The 19,030-nt window shown below is 46.7% G+C and overlaps 1 long non-coding RNA gene across 2 annotated transcripts in view; it reads right to left on the reverse strand.

Annotated features, from left to right (window-relative positions):
• Nucleotides 1-19,030, reverse strand: part of LOC135230834 (uncharacterized) — a 130,050-nt gene that overhangs the window by 75,554 nt on the left and 35,466 nt on the right. Inside the window, exons 2-4 of one of the 2 annotated variants that reach the window (XR_010321609.1) lie at nt 6,604-6,823; nt 5,994-6,149; nt 1,519-1,596 (exon numbers count right to left, since the gene is read on the reverse strand). This is a non-coding gene — a long non-coding RNA (uncharacterized LOC135230834). Of the gene's footprint in view, nt 1-617; nt 1,597-5,993; nt 6,150-6,603; nt 6,824-19,030 lie in introns of those variants that run through there. The other variant, XR_010321608.1, reaches the window with a different exon arrangement.

Here is a 19,030-nt window from a genome sequence, read left to right on the forward strand (position 1 = left end):
TATGCCAGGCCCTTTTCTAAGTAACTTACAGAATCTATACAATAATAATATGAGAGAGGTCCTATGATGTTCCCTAGTGTACAGATGAGAAAACTGAGGCACAAATATATGAAGAAGACTGTTGAATGTCAACTGCTAATGTCAGAAGCAGAATCTGAAGCCAGGAAACCTCCAGAATCCAGCTCTTTATTACTATACTACACCACATTTTGATAAGGGGCACTTCTAGTGTCCTTACCTGACTTACTATAGAGGTGAGTTGAAGTTTCACATCTTCAGAATAAGCTACCTAATTCTCCAGTCTTCACCAAAACATCTTTGTATACATCATGCTTCCAAGGTTATAGCTGTCATCAGAGTATTTCAATACTCTTTCAATACAAACAAGTAGTCCATTTATGACCTATTATTTTAAAAGGTACTTTTATCTCGTATCCTCTTGTAACTTCTTAGATTCAGTTAAAAGTGAAGAATTGCAATGTTTTCCTCCCTAGACAATAATTTTCTTAAGATCAAAATTCAGCTTGGTTTCTGTATATCGTCAGCATCAGCATAACGTTCTGTGTCTGACAATTGTAATTAATCAGTACATATTTATTATACAGGTAATATGAAATGATAACTGAGCATGAAGATTCATAGAAAAACTTGAGGGCTCTGTAATAGTTCCAGGGTTAGTACTGGGTTCAGTGTAAACAGACCTAAGTCTCAGTTTGCTTCTCTCACTTTCTGACTGGGACCTTGGACCAGTTACTCATGCTGTCTATGTCATCCTCATATACAAAGTGGGGATAAAAATAATATAACCCTCAAAGGTTTCTTGGGGATATAAAAAGAGATAATGTATGTAAATCAGTTAGCATCATTTTTGGCAGAGAAAGTACTCAACAAATGCGAGTTATTCTTTTTATTTTTTATTATACCTTACCTTCTCAATCTCACAATTCACACCAAAATAATTGGTGCTAATGAGGTTTATATTAATAATATATAAAGGTGCTTTTGGATTAACCATTTGAAGCTGAAGGAATGAATCAAAGAAATTGTAACAAGCTTAAAAAGAAAATAACTGAAGTACAATATTTTGCCTAAGGGAGAAGATGGCAGAGAAAAATGGCATTTTGTGTTAATGTTATTCAAGAATATATTAATGTTGAAAATAAAATATTTACCAGCCCCATGAAAAATAAATATGCAAATAATTTATTGTCAACAGAATTTTAATTAGGTGCTACTTAGTGTCTGGAGAGTTGTGAGGTAGTTAAGCAGTGAAAACACAGCCTGTAATAGTCATGAAATATTATTTTTAATAAGACATTTTATTTATTAACCTTACGAGCAAAAATACAGATTATTGTAAGATTTACTCCTAATAAACTAAGCAAACTTTAATAGGTTTATGACTGAAAACATTCACACATTAAAAAGATAACACTTCCTACAGCAGCCAATAAGCAAGCAGTCCATTTATGACTTAGTATTTGTCAAAAATGCACGTGTTTTAAAAGTTACTTTTACCTTGTATCCTCTGGTAATTTGTCAGATCCAGTTAAAAGTGAAGAATTCCAATGTTTTCCTCTTGTTATTGTTTTCACTCTGGGAATGGTAAACATAAAGTTAATCAATGACTGTGCCACAACCTCAAGTGCTGAAAATCAACTCTTTGAGATAAAATGAACTACAAAAAAATTCCCAAATACATGTTCATTATCCCAGTTTTATATTCTTCCCATATAGGACTGGAATTTGTTTTCCTCGTTGCTCTATTTAAATTATTGGCCTTTCCTTTAATAGTTTGTTCCATGAAAAATGCTATAGGTCTTTTTAGAAGAGAGATGAAGTGAACTTTCCAAATTATGCTCTGCCATACTGAAGTAATTCCAGAAATTATATTCTGTAGTCATGCGAAGTAAACCTGAGGAATCAATCGGCAGGATATTCTCTCGCTTCCATTTCTGGATGCTTATACTCTTTCAACGAAGAAACAAAGATTGCCATGGATATGTAAGAAAAGTAGAGGCGCTGAGCCAAAGGTAATGCTGACAGTCTGCCAAAACATCTGCAGCAGTTATCCACAATGGATTTGATTGGACATAGCAGTGCAACATCTTCAAATAATTGCAGCATTGAGGCTTCCCTCATCTTCTGGGAAAGAAGGAAGTTTAAGTCAGTTATTAAGACATCTAGACCTAGGCTCCATGAGGACCACAGAGGCTCTAGATTAAAACATAATAACAATAGAGTCTAGTAGAAGTCAAAGTGCATACGAAGAATTTTATGGGTCCCTGTTTGTGGGGATCCTTTGGGAGGAGAAAAGAGATCTGTCAATTTTGATTTCTTCACTGAAAAAGAAGCATTTTAAATGTATTATTAGAGCAAAGTTTTGGTTGCCAAAAGAAACAGATAGGAAATATTGTACTTCAGAATAAATTTTCTATTCGTTTGGTCTTAGCAGTAATCTTAATGCCTTGAAATGTACCTAGCAGGGTGACTCAAACCTTTTATGAGGATCTGAGCTTTGTGTTCTTGTCTCTGATGGAGTACTCTAGTTGCTCATTAAGATTTACCATCAGACATGACAGTACTAGAAGGCATTCTGAAAAATTCCCTGGGTTACGGCTGTACTCCTCCTTCTCTCCTTATTAACACTTTCCTTGGCTAATCAGAATCTGTCACCCAAAAGAATACAAAGCATCCATTGTACCTCTTGGTTCAATGAAAAGAAGAATCCACAAGTGTCCAGAAGAGTCTCAATTTGTAGTGTATTTTAGAAATTGATTGTCCCTTTGTAAAACTATTCCTCTTTTGAGTAGAAATTATCAGAGTCCAAAGACATATGGGTAGAAAAAAAAAAAAAGGTACAAGGAGTTTAGTAGATTTTAAAGTGACATTCCCAATTTTACCCCTAGCACTTAGACTTGCAGTTTCGTTATCGGAGAAATAACCTCATACGTTGGTTCCTAATACAGAACACAGATCACATGTGGATGACAGTGACCCAGCCTCTCATGACGTTGACATCAACACTTGATCCAAGAACTGATTCTTCAGTGAGCGATTATGCCACTCCAGTAACGCATCAGATTCTCTTTGATTAGTTGCATGAACAGTCTATCGAATTTCATGGGTATGAGTTCATTGCCTTCCTATTCTTGTAAAATGAGTACCTTGCTACAGTGCAATAGCGTAATATAGCATGACAGTGATTAAAACGTTTGTTTATTCCATATCAGGCAGTATTAACTGAAGCAACTTGAACAGAAAAGGCAACATCTATATACTTAGAGCAGTGTCCACACAAATTGCTCTTCCCCCTCATGGAAAAGTTCCAATGAGATTCGCCTGAAAATTGTTAGCTGGCTGGTAGTTCATTCCATTGATGAATTAATTGAATGGGAAGTGAAGTGAATGGGAAAGAGACTAGAAGATAACAGGTCATCGCCTTCACCAGATTATTGAGAATGTAATTTTCAAAGCATTCATATGGGAAACTAATATTCCCCATTTTTCTAACCACTTAGGTCCATCCATAAAGAAACCACTTTGTCAATAATCCTCCAAACTTGTTGCTTCCCAAGCTCCTGGTGATTCGGTTAAATCATCAGCCACTGCTCAAACGTCATTGTAGGTGAACATCTCCGTCGTACTTCCAGGCAAACTGACCAAGATACACAGCTTGAAATTATGTGCGCTAAGGATACTTTCATTACAGGAAACAGCCTAAAGTTGGAATAGTAAGCTATATTGTCCATTTCCTTCTGATGCCCATATTCAACGCTGCAGCATCTATAAACCGGGCTGGATTTAATTTTTTCCTCAGAAACTCTGAATACAGAATGTTTCGTGCTAATAGGTATAGGCTGAGATACAGATACACTGGAATATAAATCATTACTCATAAAACTTCAGCCGGTTATCATATATACCATTTGCCCTTAATAACAATTCTGTCCAACCCAAGTATATGCCTGAAGGATTATATACCATATGTTCACCTTAACACAGTCATTTGTATCCATAGTAAAGAATACAGGGCCCAAGTTAGGAGCTTTTGATCAAAAGATAACTTGCAGGAAATTTGCTTTTCTAGAAACCTCAGAAGACAGTGCTGTGATTTTTCCAATCAGGGTTTGTAATAGTTTCCACAGAACATCTGATAGTCCATAAAGACTCGAAGCATCCCTGGATATTCTTATTCATGAGTTCAAAGAAGCAACACTTCTCTTCCTGAAGAAGCTGAACCAGCTGAAGAACACTGTCATTTTATGGCCCGTGGAAAGTTGGGTGCTTCTTTGAGGGGTGGGGCCATATCGGGGACTCAGTGTTGGTCTCTGCTGCTGGCAGATTGGGCACTTGGCAGTGGCTGTCACCAAGTCTGCGTTGATGAGTAGAAGTCTATGTTGCTGGGCCCATGCATAACCTCCATCCCTGCCATCATGGCCGCTTTGTTCATGAGCAATGATGGGAGTACCTGGGAAAGGAGAATGAGTGGTTTCCACAAAACACGTCATCCTACCCACTTGATTGTTAAAGTCTTCGTCTGCTGAGGTCACTCTTTAGTGAGCATTCACATAAGGCACAAATATCTTCACTTCTTTGGCCCATTCAAAGAGGTATATCCACATACCACTTCCCCATAAATCCTTATCTCCAGTTTCCCAATTGTGCCCTTCCAAGTCCTTGACAATCCAGCTAAACCACTGGCCACAGCCCATGGATCAGTATACATACAATCGCACATCTGGCCATTTCTCCTTCCAAGCAAAGTGAACACCCAGGTGCACAGCTCAAAGTTCTGCCCATTGGGAGGATTTCCCTTCCCCACTGTTCTTCAGGGAGGTCCCAGCAAGGGGCTATAGTGCTGCTGCTCTCCATTTTCAACGAGTGCCTCCATATTGTGCAGAACCATCTGTAACCAAGGCATGAGTTTTCTCATCTTCAGTCACCTGACCATAAAGAGCTCCCATGAGGCCACAGGTGCAGACTGGGAGATGAAAGGTATGTGGCAGGAGTGGAGACCATGGCATCTGGGCATTTCCTCATGCAACTTACTTGTGCCTTCAGGTCCTGCTGAGGCCCGATCTTGTATATACCACTTCAATTAATGATGGAGTGCTGCTGGGCACATCCAACTTTATGACTCTGTGGGTCAGAAAACATCCAGTTCATAACGGGCAGCTCAGGCCACATGGTGACTCGGTGGCCCATGGATAAGCGTTCAGTCTCTACTAAGGCCCAGTAACAAGCCAAAAGCTGTTTCTCAAAAGGAGAGTAGTTAAATGCAGAGGATGGCAGGGATTTACTCCAAAATCCTACAGATCTGCACAGTGATTTACCAAGAGGGACCCGTCCTTCTAAACAGGGATGAAGAAAAACGCATTGGCCAGATTAATGGCTGCATACCAGGTACCAGGAGGTGTGTTAATTTGCAGTTCACTCCTGCAAGGAAACTCCTCTTCCAAACTGATTGGCTGCTCACATCAGATCACAAAATGGAGACTGATTACATAATTTCTGCCAAACCCCTGAGAATCATGCCCTAACCAAACTGACACATAACATTAACCATCACAGTGGTGATGAAAATGTTCTGAAGTAGATACTGAGGATGGTTGAATAAGATTGTAAAAGTACATAAAGCCACTATGCTACATGCTTTAAAACTATTAAAACATTTTATTCTATGAGAAATCTACCTGTTAAAATAGTATAAAATATAAAGTGATCTGGAAAAATACTACGACAAAATCAAAAAAATTCCCACTCAGGTGAGTTGAAGAAAAGATGTGGTTCTGGAGCTGAAATTCCCTAGCTGTGAATGAGGAGTGGCTGTGGAGGATGTGCAGCAAATGACTCAACCTCTGGTGACCGAGGCACAGCTGGAGATGGAGGACCTGGCGCTCTATAGAGCTCTGATGTTGAGCAGGAGCAGAATCGATACCAGGAGGTGGCCTTGGAGCCATTTCTGGAGGTGGCACAGGATTCAAACCTACCCCTCCAGCTGTCTGTCCATCTGATATTGGTGACGGAATAGTTGGTGCACTATGGAGCTCCAGCGTTAGCACAGGGGCAGGATCAACATCAGCAGGTGGTCCAGGGGCTGGTTCTGAAAAGGATCCACGACGTCCCTGTCCCCAGGAGGTCACAATCTGTAGGGGAGACACGAAGATGGATAAAAGAATGGAAACAAGTACATGCAAAGAGAAAAGCATATTTTATAGAGAAAATAAGGTGCTGTGAGATAAGGCTCGTGTGTGGTCCAAAAGACCTCATTACAGTGACATTTATGCGTGACCAGAATGACAGGAGGGACCAGCCCTGCACGAGTCTGGGGACAGTGTACCAGGGAGAAGATACAGCTGGTGCAGAGACTGGGAGGCAGATGTGAGTTTGTCCAGAATGGGGGTTGAAATGCAGCCAGTATGGCTAGAGGGAACTGAGGAGGAGAGGAGGCAGGAAGGAGGAGGACAGGTCCAGGATCCATGACCTGGTGGGCTGGAGGAGTTATCTCCTGCTCTGTGATAACAACACCCCCAAAACTAATGACTCACAACACAACACAGCACACAGTCTCTGTAGGCCAGGAATCCAGGCATGGCTTACCTGGTGACTGCCCCAAGTTCTCAGGACCCTGTGGTTGTGGTCTCAACTGAGTCTTGACTGGGGAGGATCTGCTCCCTACTCACTTCCATGTTATGAGCAGGACTCTGTGAGCTGTTGGTCTGGAGGGCCTCACTCCCTCTCTGTCTGTTGATCAGGACCCTCCCTCAGGTCTTTGTCACATAAGTCTCTCCATGGGCAGGTCATACATCACAGCTCCTTCCTGGGCAAAGAGAGAGAAATAAATGACAGACAGAGAGAGAGAACTGAGAAAGAGAGAGAGAATAAAAGAGAACCAAGAAACATTGCCCCAAATGGGGTCATTATGAGTTGAAATCGACTCAGTGGCACCTAACAACAACATTCTTGAGAAGCGAGTCCCTGAGTCCAATCCAAAGTGGGGGAGGATGTGGAGACCAGGAGGTAGGATTGTTGGGAGCCAATGTGCAGGCTGTTCACCCCCTACTCTGAGATGAGACACTGTCAGATTCTATATAAAGGGAGTTACTGAAGGGTTTTATGCACAGGGTGACAATATCTGACGTTCATTTAATTCCAACCCCATCCTAGTGCAGATTGGGGAAATGAGACCAAGAGTGGAAGTGACTTTCCCAAGCTCACAGCACCAGAGCCCAGCCCTGTTTGGAGATGTACTCCATGCTGCTTCCCACCCCTGCTTGAAATTCTTCCATCTCTGAGTTTGTGCATTAGGTACAGGGGCAGATTATCCAATAGGCAAGGTAAGCACGGTGGTGAACACCACATCTTTGATGTGGCAAAACCCATGTGAAATTGTTCACTAAAGATTAGAAAGTAAGCACAAGTAGACCTGTGCTTACCTTGCTTACAGGGTCATCTGCCCCCCGTCAGGGACTGTATATCTGAAAAGAGGCTTTGATTATATAGGAAGGGGCTGTGGGGTTTGGAAAGGCAGGTGCCAGCCATACCTAGAAGCAGAGTACTAGATGCAATGAAAAAATATAAAAAGGTGAAAATGTTCATTACAGATGATCTGGTAAGCAGGTAAGCCATGTGCTTACCTTGCCTATTAGATAATCCACCCCTGACTAGCTACAGGTAATGCCAGCCCACGGGTTCGATAGGTGTTGCCTCACATATCTCTGCTGAGGTTCCTAGGAAGAAGACGCTAGAATGATCCCTATTGTGTAGGTAGAGGCACTGGGGAGGCTCTGAAAACCACAAAGACTTGTCCAGGGTCACAAACTGGTTGAGAGGGATGAGCTTTGTCTGAACCCAGCTCTGTCTGCTCAAAGCTAGGGCCCGGGATACGCCCAGGCCTTCCCCAGGTTCTCGAGGCAGGCGAGGGCTGTGTTGGTGTCACTGTGTACAGTTATGGAGATGGCATGGGGAGAGGTGAGCATTCAGCAGCACAGAGGGGACTTTGGGGAGGTCTTAACTGACATCAGGCCCAAGTCAGGAGGCCAGAACGTGACCTCACTTCCTTGACGACAGAGTATATAGAACTTGGAACCCTGGTGACCAGCCCCCTACCCAGCTCACTTGAGTGGGGACACTCAAACTAGGAACATATTTTCTTGTTGTCTCCCATCTTCCCTTGTATCAAAGCTTGAGAGACCGAGGAGTTCAACACTTTCAACAAGGCTGAGACATGGTCTTGTCCCCCAACCACGAAAGCTCAGGCCATTCACCAAAAAGAATCCAAAGGTAACACAGGATGGCCCAGGGCTGCCAATCCAGGCCAGGCCACCACTGTGATCCCACCTGGGCAGATCCACACCCATCCCCAAGTTCATACCATTCCCCAGGCCATGCCAGCCCTTGTCCTCATGGGGTCCCCAGTAATGGGGGCTGGGAGGAAATGTGGACAGAACTGATGAGGCAGAAAGTTGTTGGCTGAGGCAGGGTCCATCTGGGAGAGAGATGGTAGGGGTCAGGGAAGGAGGCACCATGTGATCTGGGGAGATCTGGGAGAGGAGGAGTGATAATAAGGATGATGAAAATGGTGCTGCTGCTTCAGGACTAGCACACCTTGAGGGCAACCCCTAGGTCCACCCCCACGGTCTCTCACCATACTGGGTTCATGCGGCTGAGTCTAACTGTGGCTGGGACTATTCCATCAGGTTCAGTGCCCTGGGGAGCCTGGGGGCTGGGCTGGCAAATGTGGAGGCCTCTTTCACTTTCCTGCCCTGACCACCCTGCTAACACAGAACACTGGGATATAAGTCTACCCAGGGGTTCCAGTTCAGACCAGGCCTTAGGGAGGGACTCTCGGGGTCACAGGCTGAGTCAGCACTCTCACCTGGGCCTTCTCAGAGATCCAGCTCACCCTGAGTGTGGCAGTGAACGTGCAGCCCTAGCTGCTGGCATTGCCAGGGCCACTGCAGACCCTGTGCCTGCCCAGCTTCTGCCAGATCCTGCTGCAATAGGCAGAGGTTGATTTTTCTATCCATGGACTTGGTCAGGGCTGGATGGTGAAGCCCGCAGGCCGACCCATCCAGCATGTGGGAACTGGGAGCTCCTCGGAGGCACAAGGGTTTGAGGGGCAGAGAGGGAAGCAGGCAGCTCGGAGCGGGTCTTGATGCCTCCCTGGCCACTGCTGGCACTGTTTCTGCAGAACTGCCCGCAGGAGATCCCCAAGGAGAAGGAGAATGGTGTCATCTACTCGGTCTACCCCAGGAAAGGGGCCAGGAAGGGCTGGCACAGGTTCTGGGTGAGTGCAGGGGGAGGGGAGTGGCGTCCCCACCCAGGGCCCCGAGACGACCAGAGGGGGCCCGGGCCCCAGAAACTACCCTGTAGATCTCAGGTCCTCCCCAGGACTTTCCGTCTCGAGGGCCCCCAGTCCCCTCCCAAAGGAATCAATCTTCCTCCCCTCCCCGCTGCTCTCCCTGCCCTGGCCAGCTACAAAGTCACTCTTCCCATATTTGTAGGAATATCAGGAACCAGTTTTTTTTACTGTCCTCACTTAAGTTCATGCACCTTTTGCATGTTGCTGCTGTTTTAGTGTTTAACTTCCAACCCCAGGGCCCAGGGAGCAGTAGGCTGGACTGTCCTTCCACACCTTCTCCCAGCTTCACACATCATCACACTTAGCAGGCTTCTTTTACCCTAAAGTGCAGGGTTCAGACTATTACACACCGTTTTCTACAACCTGCAGTCTCCGGGAACACATCACATGACCCTTTCAGGTCAGGGGCTGTATCCTGACTCGCTGCAGAATGTTCCAGAAGGGAGGCCTATCCCCACAGGGACTGAGCCTCTCACTGCTGCTGGCCCTGGACTGATTCCTTCTGCTGCCCTTTCAGCAGGGCTGCAGGAACGCTTACGTGTGTCCTCATACAGTGACCCACCCAGGACAGACCCCCAGGAGTGGCATGCTGGGGAAGGATGTGCACATTTCAAGTTAGGATCACTAGAGCCAGACTCTTTCCCAAAACAGCGGTCGCAGCCCTGGGGCCGAGCAGTTTGTGATGCTAGCTGCGTCTCTGCATTGAGCCTGTCACGGTGTTATGGTTCTTTTCCATTTTGCCAGTCTGCTGTCAGGGTGGCCAATAAAACTGCAGGGTGGTTTTGAGGCATTTGTTGTCCCTGAGAAGCTGAGCCACCTCTCAATCCTTTACCAACCATTCACGTTTGTCCTCCCTGAGCCATCTGGTCAGATTCTCCGTTCTCCAGGATCTCCAGGCTCTCACCCTGGGCTGGATCTGGGTGCTCCATAGCTTCGGGTTCTCAAAAACCCCTTTAATGCACAGGAAGAAAAATCCGTGTCTTGCTTATCTCATGGGTGTGTCCGCTCTGTGCACTGTCTGCAGCTGGGAGGGAGTGAGCTTGCACCAGATGTTCCCCTCTGAGTCAGGAGCAGAGCAACCCTCACACAGCACAGAAGAGACATCAGGGAAACCTAGTGTCACACAGTTCCGGGTTCTGACCAGGTGACTTCGAGCAGATACTGGATATCACCAAGCCTCTGTTTTCACATCTCTGGAATGGGGTGTTTTGTGAGGACACAGTGGGATACTGTTCTTTCTACGGGGAGATACAATGGTTACTTTAGTTAATAAAATCATTTCAGGTTCCTAACGTTTTTAATCATCTCCTACCTCCAATTCTGCCTGGAAAGCTGAGTCCTGTTTCCTGCTGAAGGCACTCATGTTCCACCTCCCGCAACAGGTCACTGAGGGAGAGGGAGTTCCTGGTCCAAGCTCCGGGCCCCCAACCCTCCTGGTGGTTCGTGGGCTGCCTCTGACAGTATGTCCCCACTTTGTCCACCCCAGTGTGTCTACAGTTCACATGCGGATCTGGATGAGGCCCGGGTTATGGAAACGTTCAAGAAAGGCTCGCTGGAGAAGCTGGTGGAGCTCCTGGTGCCCGCCTACCTAAAGGGTGACATCTCCTACATCGAAATCTTTCTGGGAGCCTACAGAACCTACACCACCACCCAGCAGGTCCTAGACCAGCTGCTCCAAAGGTGAGTGCCCTGCCTTCCACAGCCTAATGGGGACTCTACCTCCTACCAATTGTGAGTCTGGAGAATGTCACTTCACCACTCAGTGCCTCAGTTTTCTCCCCTGAGAAGTGGGGTGGTAAATGTCCAATCAACTAGAATTACTGTCAGGACCACACGGGATAAGCCATCGAAAGTGTGTACCCGGAGCCCAGCTCTATGGTAAAGGGTGCTGGAAGGACTGAAATGTTCACGTTTATTATTTTCCTTTCTCCCATGAAGAAGCTGTCTGCCTCACCCCTTATTTACTACATGCCTTTGAGCAAACCTACTTCCCATTTGTAAAGGGGAGGTGGAGATTCCATTTAGTGGGTGCCTGATTTTTTTTTTTTTTTTATATAACCAGAACAGGGATCCATGGATGCTCGTAGAGGGGACCCAGGACTCTCAGACACCTGGGAAGGTGCTGGTTGGGTTCACTCATTCACCAATTATCCACGAAGCCCCTACTATTGCACGCACTGTTCTACGTACTTAGCATTTTTCACTGAACAAAGCAGATAGGCAGCCCTGCCATCCTGGGCCTCCAGTCTGAGAGTCACACAGGAACACGAGATATCTTAAGCAGGTAGTGCCCACAGTGCATTAGATGTGACACCCTCACATCACCTCTAGGTATGGATGTAACCACACCTATTCTGCTGAGTACGGTGAGCCCCAGGAGCAGCTGAAAGGGTGAGTGGACTTTGGGTGGTGAAGGAGGGGCTCCTATCTCTACAGAAGGGTGGAGGTTTTAGGGGGCCTGTGTCTGGATTGGGGGAAACCCTGGTGGCGTAGTGGTTTAGTGCTATGGCTGCTAACCAAAGATTCCGCAGTTCAAATTCACCAGGCACTCCCTGGAAGCTCTGTAAGGCAGTTCTACTCTGTCCCATAGGGTCGCTATGAGTTGGAATCGATTTCATGGCACTGGGTTTGGTTTTGGATTTTGGTGTCTGGATTAGGGTTGGCAGACCTGGGGCCCCACGTATCTAGATTCTAGTACAGGGATGAGTTTAGGGGAGCTCCCTGCAGGATGTAAACAGTCATAGAGAACTGGGAGTGGAACCTGGGCATCCCGGAGAGCAGAGGGGAGGCTCAAGGCACAGAGAGGCCCCTGAGAGAATTCATCTTCCCACTATTCCCTCACATCACCGGTTGCCCCCTCCTCTGTTTGGGGTCCAAAACAGGAGGTCTGGGGGGACAGGGGGTGGAGAAAATTGCTCCCAAATCCCGATCACCAGTCGCGGGTGCTCAGCTGCATGCGGGGCCCCTGTCCCAGGGGAGAACAGTGTCCGTGGGAGAAGAGACCCTCACACACATGCAGAGAACCAGGCAGCATGCTGGTGCACACGCTAAGAGGAGGGCCTGAGGACCTGCGCATCTGGGTCAGGGGACAGACTCCGTGTGTTGCCCAGCATCAGATAATCCTGGAGCACTACTGTGTGCCAGGCTGTGAGGTGAACATGCAGACATGCATCTCCGTGCCCTTAGAGGGTTACCGTCCAGTGGAGAGAGGGCCAGGGGACAGAAAGGGATGTAACTCAGGCTCCCCGAGGAGTGATAGTCGGTCAGAACACTGATGGGGAGCTCCGTGGGACAAGGCTCTGTGCTAGCCTCCTGTCCTGCCACTGTCCTGGCAGCCAGAGGGCATGATGCAGGGTGCTGCTGACCTTTGGAAAGTCAGGGGCAGACAGAGGGACTGGCCCCTTGCAGGGGTGTCCTCGGAGGGCAGTATGGTGGGAAAAGCCAGGCCTCTGACCCTGCTCTTCACCACCCACCCCCAGAGCCATCTCTTTTATCCTGGGCACATGGCTGAAGGAATGCTCAGAGATTTTCAATCAGCCCCCGGACTTCCCCTGCCTAAAGCTCGTGGTGGAGTATGTGCAGGTGAACATGGCAGGCTCACATCTGGAACACTGTGCCCAACCTCTCTTGGCACAGCTGTATCAAATGGAGGTCACTGAGGCAGAGCCAGAGGGTGAGGAAGACTGGGCATGACTGCATGTGAGCTTCTGAGGGGCAGGGGGGAAGACCCCCAGAGGTTGGGGTTGAACCAGTGTTCAGAGTAACTTCAGAACCTCCTCTGGTGGACTACAGTCTGGGAAGACTTCCTGGGGTGGAAATCTTGGGAATGGGCTTCTCTTCGTGGCACTGGGTTGTTTTCCATCACTGGGAAAGCATGAGGAACGGCAGTCATGTTGGTGAACCTTTCTCCTCTTGCAGCTCTAGAGCCGGGGCCAGCACCAACTGCAAAAGGAGCTCAAGAGCTAACTTTGCCCCAAGAACCAGCTCCTGGACAATCTCCTGGGGTACATTCTGCTCCTGTATGAGCACCAGAGCACCATAGAGCACCACCTATTGTGTCATCAGCTCCAGCACTGGCACCAGATAGAGAGCTGGGAACGGGTGGATCCCTCTCCTGGGCCACCTCCAGAACTGGCTCCCGAACCACTGGCTGATGTCAATCCCGCTCCTGCTCCTATTCCAATACTGGAGTTTGATGGAGCCCAGGTCTTCCCCCAGCTCCACCACCAGCATCAGATGGAGAGTCAGATGGAGAGGTGGATTCCCATCCGGAGCCACCTCCAGAACGGGATCCTGGACCGCCAGCTGACATCGATCCAGCTCCTGCTCCAAGACAGGAGGTCAACAGAGCACCAGCTATTCCATCACGAGCTTCAGCTCTGGCAGCAGATGGATAACCCACTGGAGGTTCACATTCTTAAGCAGGGCCACCGCCTTAGCCGGATCCTGGACCACCTGGTGATGTCGATCCTGATCCTCTACCGACACCGAAGCTCAATAGAGCACCGCCCACCCCATCAAAGGATGGAAAGCCCTCAAGAGAGCTGGGTTTTCACCCTGGGCAACTTCCAGAACAGACTCAAGGACCACTTCCTGAGTCAGATCCTGCTCTTGCAGCAACATTGGAGCTGGGTAAAACAACAATTCCAACATCACCAAGTTGAGCACTGCCACCTGACAGAGAGCCTGCTGAAAGATTGGATTATCTCCCTGGGCCAAGACTATAATGAGCTCCTGGACCACCTGCTGAGGTCCATCACAAGCCTGGACTAACACTGGAGCTCCAAAGATCACCATCACCAGCTCCAAAGCTGGTACCAAATGGACAGCCAGCTGGAAGATCAGACTCTTATTCTGGCTCCTGGACCACTGGCTGATGTCAATCCTACTCCTGTACCTGCAGAAACACCAGAGCTCAACGTAGCCCACAACCCTCCATCTCGATCTTTGGCCGGGCACAGGAGAAGAGCCTGCTGGAGGGCCCGATTTCCATTCTGGGCCACCTACAGAAATGGTTCCTCAGCCAACTGCTCCGGCACCAACACTGAAAATCCTTAGAGCACCAGCTCTTTCATCACCAGGTCCAGTAGTGGCACTAGACAAAGAGTCAGCTGGAAGGGTGGATTTCCATCCTGGGCCACCTCCAACTGGCTCCCGGACAAACAGCTGATATCAGTCCTGATCCTACTCCAACACTGGAGCCCCATAGGCTATTAGGTTCTCCACCTCTAGCTCTGCCTTGGGCACCAGAGGCAGAGCCAGTTGCCATACCTCCTCAACAGGAGCTCCTCATTCACAGCCAGGAAACATCAGCCTCAGAACCAGGCATTTTCTTCTTCTCGCCTCAGTAGGTATTTTTTTTGCTTTTGTTGTAATATTTTTCCAGCTCAATTTATACTTTAGAGTTTATACTATATTAACTGGTAGATTTCTCATTAAATAAAGTTTTGTTTAAATAGCTTGAAAGTGTGTAATAGAGTGGCTTTACCTGCTTTCACAATCCTATTCAACCATCACCAGTTATCTACTCTAGAACACTTTCATCACCACTGTGATGGTTAGTGTTACGTGTCAACTTGGGGAGGCCATGATTCTCAGGGATTTGGCAAAAATTATGTAATCCTCCTCCATTTTGTGATCTGATGTGAGCAGCCGATCAGTTGGAAGAAAAGTTTCCTTGGGGATGTGGCCTGAAAATTAATATATCTTCTGGGGTATGCAGCCATTAATCTAGCCAATGCTTTTTTCTCTATCCATGTTTTAAAAGACCAACAGAAGTAGTCTTCCTTCAGCTGGTAAGGCCAGCAATACACCTTCATTATTTTATCTCAGGGGTACATTAACTCTCAAGTTCCACAGGGAACTTGATCGCTTTTCCCTTCCAAAAGACGTCACGCTGGTCCATTACATTAATGGCATTATGCTGACTGAACCTAGTAAGAAAGAAATATCAATACTCTAGACTTGTTGGTGAGACCTTTGCATGCTAGAGGGTGGAAAATTATTCTGACAAAAATCTAGGTGCTTACATCTCAGTGATATTTCTAGAGCTTCAGTGGTGTGGGGCATGTTGAGATATTCCTTCTAAAGTTAAGGATAAGTTGATGTATCTGGCCCTTCCTACTACTAAAAAGGAGCCACAACACTTGTTGGGCCTCTTTGGATTTTGGAAGTATCATATCCCTCATTTGGGTGTGCTACTCCAGCCTATTTATCAAATGACTTGAAAAGCTGCTAGTATTGAGCAGTGCCCACAACAAGAGAAAGCTTTGCAACAGGTTCAGGCTGGTGTCTAAGCTGCTCTGCCATATGACCTGGCAGAGCCAATGGTTCTGGAAGCATCAGCAGCAGATAGAGATGCTGTTTGGAGTCTTTGGCAGGCTGCTATTGGTGAATCACAGTGCAGATCGTTAGGATTTTAGAGCAAAGCCCTGCCATCCTCTGCATTTAACCACTCTTAGACAAACAGCTTTTGGCTTGTTACGGGCCCTTAGTAGAGACTGAACACTTAACCATGGGACACCAAGTCACCATGCGCCTGAGCTGCCCATCATGAACTGGGTGTTGTCTGATTACAGAGCCATAAAGCCAGATGTGCACAGCAGAACTCCATTATTAAACGGAAGTGGTATACAGGATATCGCGCCTGAGCAGGACCTGAAGGCCCAAGTAAGTCGCATGCAGAAATGGCCCAAATGCCCATGGTCTCCACTCCTGTTACATTACCTGGCCTTTCTTAGTCTTCATCTATGGCCTTATGGTCAGTTGACTGAGGAAGAGAAAACTGGTGTCTGGTTTGCAGATGTTTCTCTGCATGATATGCAGGCACCACTTGAAAGAGATGACGTCATGTCTGTTTGCTACACCACCCTGCCCAGTAAAAGCATTAGCCCCTCCACTTCCATCTAATGAGATTAGCCCTAGCCCGGCTGCCTCTAAAGAGCCCTTGCCTGATTCATTGCCTGGGGCATCATCTGAGGCAGATGTTTTACAACGCAATGCTGAATGTTCTCAAAACAATTCCACACTACAGATTCTGACTTCTAGATCTATAACTAGACTTAAGTCCCAGCAAGCCCCAAAAGGTGAAGTACAAAGTGTGACCCAGGAGGAGGTACGCTACACTCCAAGAGAACTGCTTGACTTTTCTAATATGTACAAACAGGAACCTGGGGAATAGATGTGGGAATGGTTATTAAGGGTGTAGGATAATGCTGCAAGGAACATAAAGATGGATCAGTCTGAGTTTATTGATATGGGTCCACTAAGCACAGTTCTTCATTCAATGTTTTAGCTCGAGAAGTTAGGGAAAGATCTAATAGTTCCTTTGGTTGGGTTGCTGAAGCATGGATTATGCAGTGGCCTGCACTAAATCAAGTTGAAGTCCCAGACCTGCCTTGGTATACTGTAGAAGGTATTCAGAGGCTTAGGGAAAATGCTAAGGTGGATTTATCAGGTTAAACCCACACACCCACACATGGAATGCCCAAAAAACACACTTTTACCACAACTGTGAGGAACAAATTTATGAAGGGAAATCCAGCATTCTTGAAGACTGCTGTGATTCCTATTTTATGTAAATCAGATTTGACAGTGGGAACTGCCCTAACTGAATTAAGACAGCTAAATACAATGGGGCTGATCGGACCCTGTGATAGCAGGGGCCAAGTGGTGGCACTCAATCGAGAAGGACAAGGTGGGCATGGTAACAGTAATGGACAGCAGAGTCACAGCAGTAATCAGAATAGTCTGACTTATATGGACATACGGCTCCTTAGTCATGGTATTCCTAGGAGTGAAATAGAGATGAAATCTACTATTTACTTATCTGCACAAACAGATGAATTCTAGGTCAGGTGAACAGCAGTCTAACTCAAATCGCCCTCAGTCAACTCCCATACCTGAGAGAATTTAAAGACCCACAACCCCTTGAATGAAGGGAAGGCCAGGTCCCCATGAGGAAGGGCTCAAACACACTGCCAAAAATTTATATTGTTATTCTCTCTCCTAGCCTTCCTCAAAGGGATGTATAACCTTTTATGAGAGTGACTTTTCATTGGAGAGAAGAAAATAATCAGACTTTTTGGGGATTACTGGATACTAGCTCTGAACTGACACTAATTCCAGGAGACCCAAAATGGAACTGTAGCCCACCAGTCAGGGTGGGGACATATATAGGTCAAGTTATTAACAGAGTCTTGGCTCATGTTTGTTTCACAGTAGGTCCAGTGGGTCCTGGAATCCCCCTGTAGTGATTTTCCCAGTTCCAGAATGCATTATTGGAATAGACATACTCAACAACCTGCAGAAGCCCCACACTGAATCCCCAACAAATGGAGAAAGGGCTATTTTGGTAAGGAAAGCCAAGTGGAAGCCATTACATCTGCCCTTACCTAGGAAAACAGTAAACCAAAAGCAATACTGCATTCCACGAGGAATTGCAGACATTACTGCCACCATCAAGGACTTGAAGGATGCAGGGGTGGTGATTCTCACCACATCCCCCATTCAACTTGCCTATTTGGCCCGTGCAAAAAACAGATGGATCTTGGAGGATGACAGTAGATTATTAACAACCTAACCAGGTTGTGACTACAATTGCAGATGCTGTGCCAGATGTAGTTTCATTGCTTGAGCAAATTAATACATGTCCTGGTAACTCGTCTGCAGCTATTGAGTGGGCTAATGCCTTTTTCTCCGTGCCTATTTGGAAGGACCATCAGAAGTTTGCCTTCAGCTGGCAAGGCCAGCAATACACCTTCACTTGCCTGCCTTAGGGCTCCATGATCGCTCCAGCCCTATGTCACAAATTAGTCAGCAGGGGCCCTTAATTGCCTTTCCCTTCCATAAGATGTCACACTGGTCCATTACCTTGATGACATTACTCTGGTTGGACATAGTAAGGAAGAAGTATCAATGACTCTGGACTTACTGGTAAAACATTTGCCTGCTAGTGCATGGTAAATTAATCCCACAAAAATTCAGGCTCCTACCACCTCAGTGAAATTTTTAGGGAACCAGTGGTATGGGGCATGGGGAGATAATCCTTCTAAAGTGAAGGATAAGTTATTGCATCTGGCTGCTCCCACAACTAAAAAGGAGGCACAATGCCTAAGGGCCTCTTTGGATTTTGGAGGCAACATATTTCTCATTTGGGTGTGCTACTCCAGCATATTTACCAAGTGACTGGAAAAGCTGCTACTTTTGAATGGGGCCCAGAAAAAGAGAAGGCTCTGCAACAGGTTCAGGCTGCTGTGCAAGCTGCTCTGCCACTTGGACCGTATGATCCAGCTGATTCAATGGTGCTTGAAGTGTCGGTGGCAGATGGAGATTCTGTACGGAGTCTCTGGCAGGCCCCTATTGGTGAATCACTGCACAGACCCTTAGGATTTTGGAGCAAAGCCCTGGCATCCTCTGAAGGTAACTACTCTCCTTTTGAGAAACTGCTTTTGGCTTGTTACTGGGCCTTAGTAGAGACTGAACGCTACAAAGACAGCTCATTTTTTTCATTACACATTCTGCTTCTGCAGTTTTTCTGCTCCTTTAACATCCTTTTTCTTCCTGTCCTCCTATTTAATGTCAGCTGCTTGTACCCAGGCACTGTCACCTCAATCTCCACCATTTTGTCACGGAAATATCAACAAGCTACTCCAGTATCAGCTT

This window comes from Loxodonta africana, chromosome 3 (assembly GCF_030014295.1).
Source record: "Loxodonta africana isolate mLoxAfr1 chromosome 3, mLoxAfr1.hap2, whole genome shotgun sequence".
In the NCBI taxonomy this organism is placed as follows: Eukaryota; Metazoa; Chordata; class Mammalia; order Proboscidea; family Elephantidae; genus Loxodonta; species Loxodonta africana.